The sequence below is a fragment of the Canis lupus genome, chromosome 12 (assembly GCF_011100685.1).
Source record: "Canis lupus familiaris isolate Mischka breed German Shepherd chromosome 12, alternate assembly UU_Cfam_GSD_1.0, whole genome shotgun sequence".
NCBI lineage: Eukaryota > Metazoa > Chordata > Mammalia > Carnivora > Canidae > Canis > Canis lupus.
Window position 1 is genome coordinate 7,713,840 of NC_049233.1, and position 15,438 is coordinate 7,729,277.

The 15,438-nt window shown below is 35.6% G+C and overlaps 1 protein-coding gene across 7 annotated transcripts in view; it reads right to left on the minus strand.

Annotated features, from left to right (window-relative positions):
* The window catches only part of BTBD9 (BTB domain containing 9), a 410,049-nt gene that overhangs the window by 373,526 nt on the left and 21,085 nt on the right, over positions 1-15,438 (minus strand). The window lies entirely within an intron of this gene.

Below are 15,438 nucleotides of genomic sequence, written 5' to 3' on the forward strand. Positions count from 1 at the left end.
GGAGCCAAAAACAGCCATAGACAATAAGTAAATGAATGAGCCCATGGCTATGTTCCAATAAAACTACTTACTGAAAAGGGGCAGATTTAACTGTAGTTTGCCAAACTCTGCTCTAACATATGATCAAGACTGGCTATACTCTAGATAAAGGATCAGACTGTTTCTGGTTTTTGTTTTCTGGATGTGTTACCCACTTGATGTTCAAAATAACACAGTCATTTTCTGTGTCAGTCACGAAACTCCAAAATCTACTGGTACCTGACTTCAAAACCTCACTCCTCTTCAACCTGAACTCTCACATCACTATGCCATATTTCACTGATGGTGTATGGCTCTAAACAAAATAGACTCTTTCCTTGCCTTAACAAATGCAATGCATATACCCAGTGAATATATTCTCTGGCATAATTATTCACTTAAAATTTTATCCAGGTCATAGGTGAGATGAAACAATTCTTGATAAGAAATTATTGATTTTTGGATAACTAGCTCAAAGGTAAATTTATAAGTCTTCAACTGATACATAATAAACATCAATACTACATTTAGAAATATCTACCTTAATAGGTTCTCCAGATCTGTACCTCTTAATACATACAACTTCATTTTGCTGAATTTACATTTTAATCATGCTTTTCCAACTGAAGACATAAAGTGAATATTGCCAGGTATAGAAAACAGCCACTTACTATGGATTAAATAAAATTTTTATTTGCATATAAAATAATTTTAATTAGACCACTGACTGTCAATGAGCTTACACACATTGGAATTGTATGGGAGCTTTAACAAAGGGGGAAAAAAAAGATGCTTCCACCCCACATCAGAAACTATGATTTAGTTGGCCTGAAATATGTAATCACTCTCCTGAAGTGATTCTAACCAGCAGGCTGAAAAGGAGCCTCTGGTTTAGACTCTCTTGTTGTAGGGTCACATACCTTACTCGGGTGCACAAAAATACCCGAAATATCCACTGAGAAAATCCACGGAGAATTTGATTCCATTTTGAATCTTACTGCAAAGATGTACATAGTGCCAACAAAATTACCAATGTTACATCTTATAAACAGAAAACATTTGAAAATATTTTTGCCCAATGCCCTGACTTAAGCGCGAAGTAATTAATAGTTTGGGTCTACCTAATTGCATTTTAAGAAGCATATTTTAGAAACACACATCTACAAAGTTAATTTTTTTAAACTTCCAATTTAAATGTGATAAATAAAATTGGAAAAAAATGTTAAAGTTCATTGAAGTAAACTGCTTATTGACTTGTTTCTTAAGCTTTAAACTTATTCTGCCACTGTCAACATATGTGATCCTTGACAAATTTTCTAACTTACATGAGATTGTTTCCACATCTGTAATGATATGGTTATAGATTATTTTTAAAGTTATATTTTATAACTCTGCCACTGTCTTTTAATATCACTGTTTTGGCCTGACATATGAAATGAACTCTCACGACTCAGCATATGATTATACTCATGACTGTGATTTTTTACAGCCAAAGAACAGAAAGCAAAATTAGCAAAGTTTTTGAAAAAGTACATTAGGCAAAGTCTGAGACCAGACATAAGCTGCCACAGGTCCTCTCCCAGTGGAAGTACCTGTTAGAGACTCACTGCCCTGGGTATTTATAATGCGTATTATTCCAATAAGTAGCCCCTGTCTGGCATGTATTCAAATTCCAGACTCCCACAAGGAAAGTAGTGTTCAACATAAACTATATTGTGTGTACAAACTGCTTAAGTGTTAGATTCACTTTTATCAATTGATGGCAGGAACCCTTCTAAAATCTAAGTTTCCATCTAGATGCCAGAGAAGGGCCAACCTTATAAGCAGACTTCCTAAAGATAGCAGTTCAGTCCTATGTTAGCCATTTTCTGTACAGTTCAACTAGAGGATCTAATAATGTTAGAAAAAGCACTGAAAACAAGGAGCCTAAAAGTCTATCTGATGTACTTATTTAATCTTTGGTTTGGATTGGAAAGAGGAATATCAAGAAAATAGCCTACCCTACTTGCCCAAATGTATTCCTGACCCCTGACCTCCCATTATGCCAGAACCAAATAGTTTTAGGGACGGGTTTCTTCAAAATTTCAAGGATAAATCCAATGCTATTTAAACAATTCCTGTGCATATGGGAAGTAGTTTTCAGCTGCTTCTTATGAAGCAAGTTTAACCCTGACAGCAAGATGCCCATACCCACACTCTCAAAAACCAGCATAAATAACAAAAATCCTATGTAAAATATTGAAAAACAGAATTAAGCAGGATTCATGACACAGTGGGTCAATTACAAGAAGGACAGATGAATATTAGGAAAAATAAGTCATCAAAAGGTCAGAGTGGAAAAAAATCCTAAAATCATAATAAAATTAGCTCAATAAAAGCTAAAATATCCTTTTAAACAATCACTACTAAGTTTATTTTTAAAAACTTCTAAGTGAATAGGAATAAAAGGATATTTTCTTTTATTAGGATACTAATACTTCCTTAACTTGATAACTACATGTATATACATATGTAGCCTAACTGTAACAGATATAAGCTTTTGGTTAATAATAAAACACCAGAAACATTCCTAGGAAATCAGAAATAAGACAAGGATATCTGCTCTTATCACTATTAACACTTCTCAGAAACAAAAGAAAATGAAATTAATTGAACCAAGTTAAAGATAAATGGATTAGAAAACAAAGAGGCAACATAATCACTATTGCAGATAATCTCATTGTCCATTTGAAAAATTGCAGATAATCTCATTGCCCATTTGAAAAATCCATGAGAATCAACTGAAAAAATATGAGAAAATAAGGGAGGTTCACTAAGGTGATCTCATAATATTATTATAAGAAAATATATAGTACTCTTGCATCCCAAAAACCAGCAGGTAGAAAATATGAATAAAAAGATTTGCAATTTATAATTGCAAAGCACAGAAATAAACTCATGGAAAAGGTAAAGGAAATGATCAAAGTCCATTGAAGAATTTAAGAGAAATAAATGAAGAGATATACATTGTTTGGACACAAAAAGATCTAATGTTTAAAGAGATCAATCATCCCTAAATCAGTGTACAAAAAAAGTATATTCAATATTTTATTGTACTTTAAATGTTTTGAAACTGCAAAATTCAAGAAAACATTCTTGGTAGGGGTAACAGGTAAAAATTTGACAAATGGGCACACAGAAAAAATTGAGAATGAGGGTAGCCGGGGTGGCTCAGTGGTTTAGTGCCACCTTCAACCCAGGGCCTGATCCTGGAGACCTGGGATCGAGTCCTGTGTCAGGTTCCGTGCATGGAGCCTGCTTCTCCCTCTGCCTGTGTCTCAGTCTCTCTCTCTCTCTCATGAATAAATTTAAAAAAATCTTTAAAAAAAAATTGAGAATGAGTATTGAGATTTTTATATTTATCCAGAAGTGTTTTAAGTTGAAAAACACAGTACTAATTAATATAGGAATTAAAAGTAATCCTAATCACAATCAAAACAGCGTCTTTAAATTAAATTGGGATAAAGGAATTCATCTGGAAGAATAAATATGTAATTTGGTATATATTGTAGGAAAAAAAAGAACAGTGGGGGACCAGCTTAGTGGATGAGAAAGCAAATCATAAATTAAATCAATTAGAACAATGTCATATTAGAAAGATCATTGGAACATATCAGTCCAGAAATAAGCCCAAATAATATATATCATATATCTAATATATATATAAATATATTAGTATATATAAGATATAATATATTAAAGCATTTCAATTCAGTGGGAGAAAATATGGAAATTTTTTTGGAATTTTTTTCAATAAAAGATGTTGGCTATTTTTTAAAAAGTAATCAGGATATTCACACAAGAACACAAAATAAAATATATAATGATAGCAACCTCAATATTTTCTGTAACAGTAAAAAAACTGGAAAAAGCTTTAATGCTCATTTAAAGGTAACTGGATAAATAATGGCAAATCTATATAGTGGAATATTATATAATGATTTAAAAAGAATAAATTTAGATACTACTGACACTGAAAAAATCTAAAATATATGTATCAACATGGAAAAATGTATTTACATGGAAAAAATGTTGCATAGAAAAACTGCAAAACAGTATTATAGTAAAATGTTATTTTGTTAAATACATTTTTAAACAGCAAACATCAAACTGTTAACAAGGGTTATCCCAATGGATCAAGGTTATGGGAATATTTTCTATAGCACTACATATTTTTGTAATGTTTAAAATTTTGTAAGCACGTTTTATTTATAATAAAACTTTATACAAATATTCTAATAACCTTGGCCACTAAAATTACAAAATAAATTAGTTTGTGTATGAGATAGCAAGTGTTTTAATTTGCCACAACCAGAAGTACCTGATTTAGTGACTAAGAACAGTAAGCAGAGGGACTATATATTATCTCCGCAGATGAAAATTAATTAACAACTTGAAGACAAGGACAAAAAGTTCATTACACCAAGACAGGCATTACACTAAGGCAGGAATGAATATCAGATACCTCAGCAGCATGGCCTACTAGGACACCCTTATCTGATACATCCCAACTGAAACATCTTCACCTTAGAGACTTTCAGTATGACATTTTCTAGACTTAAGGCGTATTTTTTTTCACATGCAAACACAGTGCTCTGAGATTTGCTCCTGTTGACAGCCTGAGTCTAAATTTGCTGATGTTCACAGAAGACGGCAAGAGTAATTTATTCACTCAAGCTATACTTTCAAGGTGGGAGGAAGGAGAATAGGAAAGCAGAAGGAACAAGGGACTTACTGGAAGAGAGGGAAGAGTATCACCACCAGGAAATGGCACCATTCATGATAGCATATTGTATCATTAGGTGAGGGTTCTGGGACTCTATATGGATTTATTTACCTAGGATGGTGGTACAGAAACTATCTCTTTCACAGTTGGGTCAATTTCACGGGTTCAAATGCATTTCAAGAAAAAATGACTAAAGCCACAGTACTAAAATTCTGAGGGTTGTTGGCTATTTACTATGCAATAAGACACCCATATCCATTGTTCTAACCGAAATAATAAACAATGGCCATCAATAAAGCGAGACTACCATATGCAGTTTATAATGTTGTAATATTATAAGTACCTCTTAAGGAGTTTGAAAAAAACAAGTTGACCTAAATATCAATTTCCTTATTTAAAGCTCATTTCTGGCAGAACTGTTTACAAACCCTGCTTTAAGAGAGCTTTCCACATTTTTTAAAGTTCATTCTCCAGTGTGTAATCAGGAAATAGACAAAGAGCAAAGTTCTACCAGGGGGAGATGCCAATGAGTCCTTGAATGCTGTATAAATCTCCCCTGGGAAGCCTTCTCTGACCCGCCTATATCCTGACTGAAAGGCCTTTATGGGTAAAAAGACCTTCTGCTTTTTAATTGCAAAATATAAATGATCTTTCTCTTGAGGAAAGCTATGGCATTTACAAGCATATGGTTTAGCAATTTCTTTCTGCTCTTGGTACCCACGTGGTGTGTAATTTGAAGTAGTATTCCTTAAACTTTAAATTAATATCGCCTGGGGAGATTAAAGGATATCTTGTCTGCATCTTAAACACTCTCAAAAAATCACTTTCTACTTTCTCATGGGAAGGATACTTCACTTCTTTTGATATATACTCTACCCTTGTCATCCAAAAGTTTGAATAAACAGGTGTGCACTGACCACACTGGTAGGTGTAACCTTGGTCCTGTGTTCTGCAAGTCTACTTTTAAACCTTGCAGAGGAGTCCTGTCACGGGGGCAGTAAAGGGCCACAGTGAAAAACATGGCTGTAGTTCACAGGCATTTTCCGGCATCAGGATTCCCCAAATGTCTTTCCCTGGGAAAGATGAAATGATTTATAATGTCCAGTTTCGTTCCAAATTCTTGTCACTCTATGATTTTATATGTTTGTAAATAAATGTTTATAGATATGCATAGCTTGGAACACTTTTAAATAACTGTATCATAACAAAAACATTTGACAAGATTATTTGATTCCATTTGGCAATTACCACGTTGATTTTCTACTTCTTTGTCAAGGGACAAACTAGTTTCTAAATTTGTATGCAATTCATCTGATAAAAGATTTGTTGAGGAAAAAAAAAAAGATTTACTGAGCTGTCTTCTGTGATACAGGCCCAGTGCTAAGTGATAGCAACACAAAGATTAATAAAAGATAAAGTTACTACCTTTGAAGAACTCACTGTCTACTGAGAAAGCTAGGACTAGATGACAATGTCAATTCTAGAACTAGTAAGCCATAATTTTATGATTTTTAGAAAGCAAAATACAGTTATCTTCTCTAAGTACCATACTAAAGCTGTAACTAGGAAGCCCCGGTGGCTCAGTGGTTTAGTGCCGCCTTCAGCCCAGGGCGTGATCCTGGAGACCCGGGATCGAGTCCTGCATCGGGCTCCCTGCATGGAGCCTGATTCTCCCTCTGCCTGCGTCTCTGCCTCTTTCTCTCTCTCTCTCTCTCTCTCTCATGAATAAGTAAATAAAATCTTTAAAAAATAAAAAATAAAAAATAAAGCTATAACTATGCTGAACAGATTATTAAATGAACAGAAACTCAGAAAATTATGTTACACTCTTATATCAGAATAAAAGTTAATATTCTAACAGTTGGCTACTTGTTCTCCAAAATGGGATGCTCGCATGCCAGAATGACTACAATACAAGCCATAGGAATTTGGTGAGAAAACCTTAACACTCTGTTGACATGTATTTTTAATATAGAAAAATGAGGGGAGAAATTAAGCTTTAGCAATATTTAGTAAGTGATGGATGCTGCCTCCTCTCATGATCTGTATGTCAAAAAACAGTCACTTGTGTCATAAGATAAATGTCTAAGGAATTCCACAAAGAGGCAGGACTCCAGGAAGTGTTCTCATTTGTTCAAGAACGTATTAGGTTTACCTGTGTCTGCTTATGTGAATTTTCTAAGTATTATCTGACTTTAAATTATTGCTCACAAGATGACAAGTGGACTAAAAACAGTTCCTTCAAGGAAACCACTGATAGAAGATAATGTAACATTGCCAAAATAAGGAGACAAGTAAATAGCCATTATGAGAACTCCACTCCTAGTAATTAGATTTTATAAGAAGGTGACCCCTGCCAATGTTAGTCCTACAGATCTAATGCATACTACAGTGAATATAGACAACAATACTATATTATAATCATCAAACTTGCCAGAAGATTAAATTTTAATTATTGCAACCACTAAAAAGAAATGCCGGGCAGCCCAGGTGGCTCAGTGGTTTAGTGCCGCCTTCGGCTCAGGGTGTGATCCTGGAGACCCAGGATCAAGTCCCACGTCAGGCTCCCTGCATGGAGCCTGCTTCTCCCTCTGCCTGTGTCTCTGCCTCTCTGTGTCTCTCATAAATAAATAAACAAAAAAATCTTTTAAAAAATGCTAATTATGTAACATGATAAAGGTGGTAATTATGGCTACAATGGCAATCATATTACATTATATAAATGTACCAAATTAACATGTTATATATTTTAAATCTGTTATATGTCAAGTAGATTGCAGTAAAAATGACCCCCAAGTTTGAAATAATCAAGATAACTTGAAGTATACACTATAATTAACAATGAACCTCCATATAAAAGGCATTGAATAAATAAATATTGGTTGAATGTTTTAACTCAAAAAGAAGCTTAAAACAAAACTACAAATTAGTAGCAAATTAACCATTTTGCAGGAGGACACAGAAAGGACCTTTCATCTAATAATAATGCTATCTACAGAGGACTATAAACCAGGCAGAGTCCTAAGCATTTTACACACAACATGTTATCTAATATTCAAATAACTGGCTTAGGAAGGTAATGTTTTTTATCCTACTTTACAGATAGGAAATTGAGACACAGACAAGATTAGGCACTTGTCCAAGGACACAAACAGTAAATAGCAGATCCAAACCAAGGTTTATCAAATTCCTGAATGTAGAAGAGCTATGCCACAGTGACATGGGAAAAATCAGAAATGATTCTCACTTTGAGTCCTGTCAACTACCTCCTCTGATCAGTTCTCAAACTTTTTAAAGATACCCTATTCAGAGTGGGTAGAATATGTCATGGGTGATAAGAATGAAGTGTCCCTTTTCAAGTCAACTTTTGGAGATTACATATACATCAGCTTTAATGATATAGGAAGAAGAATTCAGACTTTAGTCGCAACATTGTTAAATTCTAGTTACTGAAAAACTACAGATCAAGACTAATGTTTTTGTTTTTACCAAGACTATTGTTAATACAAATATGCATCCATATACACTCTGGGGTGAAGTAAAAACCTGTAACAAACTAAACTGATGATACAACTCAACAGTAATTTAGACTTAAAAAAAGCAAGTATAAAAACAACTGTGAAAAGCACAACCAATTCAATGTACACTGATAATATGTATCTTCCTGAAGACGTAAAATAATTCTAACTTACGCGTGTTTATATCTGAAACAGGAGCTTTACAATGTTTTACAGGCTCCATAGTGGCCAGAATTATTAGCAGAACATCGAATTGTATACCTGAAACTAATACTGTATGTTAATTATACTTATTTTTTTTAATTATACTTAAATTAAAAATATTTTTTAAAATTTTATGGATGTCTGAGTGGCTAAGTTGGTTAAGGGTCTGTCTTTGGCTCAGGTCATGATCTCAGGGTGCTGGGATCAAGCCGTGTTGGGCTCTGCCCAGCACAAAGTCTGCTTCTCCCTCTACCCCTCTCCCACTTGTGCATCCATGCATAGGCTGGCTCTCTCAAAAAAATAAAATCTTTTAAAAAATAATAAATAAATAAATTTAGAAGATAGCAACATCACATACATATCATTTATTCAGATACATATTAAAATACTGCTAACATTTTTTAAAAAATAGAATCCTTTATAAACTCTAGTACTATGCTAATGTAGATTTATGAATGCCACATTTTGCATATCCTTAATGCTTCAGTTGGTTAGTTTTTAATAAGTAGCCAAAGGATATATATAAATGAAAGACTACGAGATCAACGGACACTTGCCAATATTTTTTGATCAGGGCTCACCAGTGGCCTTGGGCCATCTTTTGAGAAGCATTCTCCTAAACCAGGCAATGCTTCTGGCTCAGTTTGGCAATGATATCTAATTCTGTGGTGGTTGTGAGAAGCTATTCTATCACTCATTCACGAAACATCTAAGACTCCTGAGGCAAAACAGCCCAGTATGTAATTTGCAATATTAATTTTATTTTCTATTCAATTCAAGCTGTCTTCAGTTTCTATGGATCCAATCTCTAAAACAATCTTTCCAAAAAAAAAAAAAAAAAGTTTCCCAAATACCTGCAAACAAAAGCATTTAAATCAGCTATTCTAGGAAAAAAAAACAAGTATCAAATGGCCCAAATGTGCTTCCCTCTGTTATGTTTTAACGTTTCCCCAGATACTGAAATTTGCTGCTTCTTTCTTCCCTGAAAAAAACCTTCTTGAGCTTATGCTTCAGAAAGGCGTTAAGGTGCAGAAAAATCATCAGATTTTAGTAATCTAAGTTCTGAACGTTTACCCAAAGACCTGCATTATCCAGTTACCAATCTTCCCTCAGTCTCTCAGCTCATTTTTTCCACTGTTTAAGCCCCTATAATGCAATCTCTACACAATGGGATAACTTTTGGGAATGACAAGTCACAGACTGCAATTCTAAGAAGTAACTATCATTTATAGTTCTCGGAGTTTATATAACTATCCTTTTCCAGGTTGAAAACCGCATGAACCGTATGCTGGGAGCAAAAAAATACATGCACCCAGAGCCAGAAAGCAATGTAAAAGTCACGATGAGTGCATTACGATGAGTTGTAATAATATTTGAAAATACAGGACAAGCCATTTCTGTTTAATTTCTTCAGTGGCAACTTATGGGTATGTAATATTCTTGCCTAGACTTAAATTATACAATATTTTTCTAATTAATAAGCATTATTATAGCATGAACTCCCATTAAAACAGTGGAATAATCAATTGCAACAATCTAATTTCTTTGTAGCAAAGCTACTGTGAACATTTGCATTATCGTCTGTGTAAAGAAAATTGGCTTTTCATCTGTAGATGTTATAAAAATGTTCTACTGTGCATACTTTAACGCAGTTTGTTAAACTCCAATATACAGGCTATTTTCTGTAAATTGTGAATTTTAAAAAAAGATCAAGTCTGAGAAGTTAATTCACCCAAAATCTTGATTTATAAGTTAATTTGTTGCCATTCTAGAACATAATCTAAAGGAAATGTTCACAAATTATACTAATCTTCCTTTTTGTTATCCCTTTCCCTTTAGTTTTATAAGCATTCTTTATTCCTTCAACATAACATTTCCTACTGCAGTGCAAAAATAAATAAATAAAAATAAATAAAAATCAGAGATAATTATTATGTAGATTAGGAGTTACTGGCCAAAATGACAGCCACTGATCCAAATTTGTAACCAAAGTCAAATCTATAGCCACATCTAAAACTATAGTGTAAAAAAAAAAAAAAAGAAAAAAGAAAAAAAAAAACTATAGTGTATACATAACAATAAGGGAATGAATAGCACGTCAAGCAAATAACTTTCATCTTAGCAACAGAAAAACTTAGGCAAAAAGTTCAAGAAGTCCATGCCTCTTAAGATTAGTAAAATGGACATTTCCTTTAAAACTGTCACCCTGTCATGTTCCAATCTTAATTTTACCCCAAATCTTTCAGAAGCCCCTGTGAATAGGCAAATAGGTGGCCTGCCTTTCACCCTCTTCTGGTGCATGTATAAACTTCACTTACACTGTGGGAGAATAAAACCCATAAAATAAGAGAATAGTGTATGTTTTTCTCATTCTGTTTTAGAACAAAAACTCTAAAGGGTAGTGTACAGGTCTTCTATATTCTGTGCACTAATACCCCCAAGATGCTACTGAATAATTGATGAGCTTATGATTAGACTGCTATCCTTGGTTTTGAACAACATTCATGGACCAAATTTAATTCACATCTAATATTGAATTCTATGTCTTTTATCATGATCAAAATACGCATCGAGGCTCATCTCTGTTCCTTAGAATTTCATCAGTCGACTCTTTACCTAAAGTCATAATCTTGATATGTGACCAGCTCAGCTACAGCATCAACTTGGGATGTCATTGACACAAATTCTCACAGCCCATCAAGAAAAGATACAAGGACCATGCCTTTATAAGAAAAGTAAGCCTACAAGGCAAGCACCTTAGGAATAAATATTTCGACACAAGAGGAGGAGAATCTATTCATACTTCTTAAGTAGAATATTTCTGAAGTCCCCCCCACCAAAAAAAAAGAATATTTCTGAAGGTCATTTCTAAGAGAAAAAAAATTACGACTAATAAAGTTTTTTATGTTAAGCTGGATTTCATTTAATTGAAATGGCATTACATTATTTGACAAACATAAAACGATCAAGTGTAGCAGAAGTAGTGTAAAGTTATAAAGAATGAAGCAGCTTATGTTTTACTTAGCCAACCAGGTAGGGTTTAGCTGCTGATAAGAAAACAAGATTCTTAAAATACTGTGCTATACCATGAGTATATCTAAGGTAACCCATACACCCTGTAGATAAGGTGGGTTTTAAATAATGGAAGAAGGTAGTTTTTTAAGGCTATTACATAAAAGATGTTCTACACAGACAGTATGGCAAGGGCAGGAGTCTTAGGGCAATACCTGAAAATGTGAGACTGAAAAGGAAATTTGAGAAACAACAGAGAAAGAAACAGATACACAGTATGGTAGAACCTTATAATATAAAATGTGTCTAAAACTATGATGCCCCCAAGGGAACACAGATCTGAGACTGGGAAGTACTCATAAGTTCTGCTAGGTAAGATCTAGACAAATTATTTCGAGTCCTGAGACTCAGTTTCTACCTTGGAAAAGGGGTGGGAGTGGTTAGGCAACATTCTGGGGTAACTTCAAGTTCTAAAACTCTATAGCTAAGTCATATGTATAGGAAACAATACTCTTATACATGGTTGGAAGTATAAACTGGTCAGCTTTTTGGAGGTCAGTTTGGCTGAATTTACGAAATTCCTAAATATCAATTTCCCATAACCCCACAATCGTACTTCCAGGAATATATAAGGTTATAATTACGCATTGCTTTTAACAGCAAAAACATCCAATCAGTACCCCAAGTGGAAAGTAACAGCAATACTTTTCAGGGAGGGGAATGGGTGTGCGGGACCCACAAGCGAATGGTGGCAAGTTTTACATTTAAACTCAATTTACTTCTAAAGTGTTTCCTTCTTTTAAAACAAGAACTGGTTTATCTTTTACATAAATGGTATTTCAAGAAACTTTAAAGTATTACCTTAAAAAAGGTGATGAGGGCAGCCCCGGTGGCGCAGCGGTTTTGCGCCGCCTGCAGCCCAGGGCGTGATCTGGAGACCCTGGATCAAGTCCCACATCAGGCTCTCTGCATGGAGCCTGCTTCTCCCTCTGCCTGTGTCTCTGCCTCTCTCTCTCTCTCTCTCTCTCTCTCTCTCTCTCTCTGCATCTCTATGAATAAATAAATAAAATCTTTAAAAAAAAAAAAACGGTGATGAGATATTTATGTTTATCGAAGGAGGCATTTTTTTTTTTAAGAAAAGCATGAAAACCCCAGATGTGATTTGTTGCAGTTTACTGAGAAGCAGCAATATGAGGAGGAATGAGCAAATGCTGATGCAGAGAGAAATTTAGCAAATAACAGATTTTTAAGAGTTAGCTAAAAATGAGTCAAAACACAAATTCCTGAAGAACAGCGGCTAGGTATTGCTCCCTGGTGTCCCACAAGGACAACATTCAATCCATAAATATGACACTGAGATGACCCAAGCACAAGCTATAGACACAAAGGCACAACTCTGTGTCATTCTCAGAGATTATAAAAATATATGAGCTCATCTTAAAAATATCTCTCAATTATTTATAATCAAATGTTTTCATTAATAAGTTTTCCCTCCCCCTATTATTCAGCAGGTATTTGATTTTTTAATCTCCACTTTACTAACCAAGGTTATGCTCCTGTATCACACTTTACATAATGTTTCTCTTATTTCTCAATTTTTTCAATTGCTTTTTCAACTGTAGATTCCAGAAGTACTTCAATGGAGCATAAACAAATATTAACAACAGTATAATCCTGAGAGTCAACATTCTCTTACAATCTTTGATATATCATTATTCTATTTTTCCATTCACAGATGTTGCCTTCCCACTTCTTCAGCGTCTAATGAAAGCCAGGGATTTAGACTGGATGGTTTTTCTGAGATGCCACTGTCTTCTCTCATATGACCAGGTTACTGCCAGAACCTCTTAAATTCTCCCGTCTGGCTAATATGCCTCTACTTCCAAGGCTCAGAACGGGTTTCATGCCTTTCCGCAAGAGCGTTCACTGATGCTGCCAATCTAGGTCAGATGCCCCTGTTAGATGCTCTGTTTCCCTCTACCACTGCCCCCACACCCCATACTGGGATTTTGTTATTGACTCACCTTGATGGTGAAGTAACTCACAGAGGGCAATAACCATGACATCGTGCCCACAGGTACTCAACAAATACTGAATGAACATCTTACTCCTCTTTATATCCCCAGAATCTAATACACTGTCAGTCATATCTAAGTCCTCAAAATTAACCAATAAAGGCCACATAGATATTGAGACACCTCTTCTCTGAATTCCAGACCCCTATATACCACTGCCTACTTTACATCTTCACTTAGTTACCTCAAAGGTACTTCAAAACTCACTTCATACTCTCCATGTCCTCTCTCCCACAAAAACACTGTCCCCATGCTGTCCCCATGAGTGTTCCCAGCTCAGTGAGTCCAATCATGGAAACCAGAATGACACCTCCTTTGACCTCACTTCCCATACCCAATCCAGCAGGAAGTCTTTTGGTTTTACCTCCTAAATGAGCTCTGAAATTGATTTACTACTTCTTAACAACTATGCTACCATTCTAGTCCATACCACACTTGTCTCTCCCTGAGACCATCACTTAGCTCCTAACTAATCCACTCCAAACCAACCTCCACACAACAGCCAAACTGGAATCTGTCAATTTATAAAACATTCTGAACTATTCCCCTCAACCCTTCTCTTTGTGATACCTACTCCCGCTTAAAACCCTTAAGTGGTTTCCAATGCTATTGATTTGAAAGAACACAAGAAAAACATTTTATGAGGCTTTCAGGGCTTGTGGAATCTGCTCCTATCAACTCCACCATCACTTCCCCCAACAGTCACTCCCATGACAAGCTCCCTTGTGCAATGGAGCCCTGGCATAAGTTGCTCCCCCTCTGGGACCACCCTTCCTTTTTCACCTTCCACCCTTACGTGTGACTCAGGTACCATTTCTTCAGGCAGCCTTCTCTGACTTTGGTGGAGCCAGGGCCCCTTGTCATCTGCACTCATACACTGTAATCATCTCCTTTGTAGAATCATCTCTTAGTATTTATACATCAGCCTTCCTCGAGAGGCCATTTCCCAACACAAATCTTTTGCAAATCAGACTGGTCACTTCATTGCTTACAAACCTCCAATGCCTCCTTAGCTCACTTTAAATAAAAATCATACCCTTTACCAAGGCCTACCAGGCTCTGCATGTGCTGACACTCAACCACCTGCCCTGAACTCCTCTCCTCCCCCTCTTCTCACACATTCTACTCTGTCCACTCTAGTCTTGCTGTTCCTTAAACACAGACCAGCTTGTCCCTGAACTCTGGGTCCTTATATTTACCTTCCCTCTGCCGGAGTGTTTTGTTCTCTGGATCCACATTACTATCACCATTCAGATGTCTGCTCCTTGACTGCATTCCCTAAGGGAATACCCCTCCTCACCCCACTTCTAACCCTCTATTCCACCGATATATAATATATATTATATAATATATTCTCTTCACAGCACTTATCACTAGAAGATAACATCCATGGGGGTAAAGACTCTGCCCTGTTCCTCTCAGTGCCTAGAAAAGTACCTGTTGCATAGCAGGTACTCAACACATATACAAATGCTTAAAGTAGCTCAATGGGTCTCATTTCAAATAAGTGAACTGCACTGACATAGGAGATAGAGGTCCTGGGCACCTGGGTGGCTCACTGCCTTAAGCATCTACCTTCAGCTCTGGTCATGGTCCCAGGATCCTGGGATTGAGTCCTGTATCGTGTTCCCTGCTCAGCTGGGAGTTTGCTTCTCCCTCTACTCCTACTCCCTACTCATGATCTCTCTTTCTCTCTTTCACTCTCTCTCGCTCTCAAAGAAATAAAATCTTTACACTAAAAAAAATTAAATTAAAAAGAAAAGGAGATAGAGGTATGAAAGGTTGATACTAGTAGCTATGTGGTAGGCAAAATTCCATGATTTCCACCCCTGGTGTAAGCATCCTA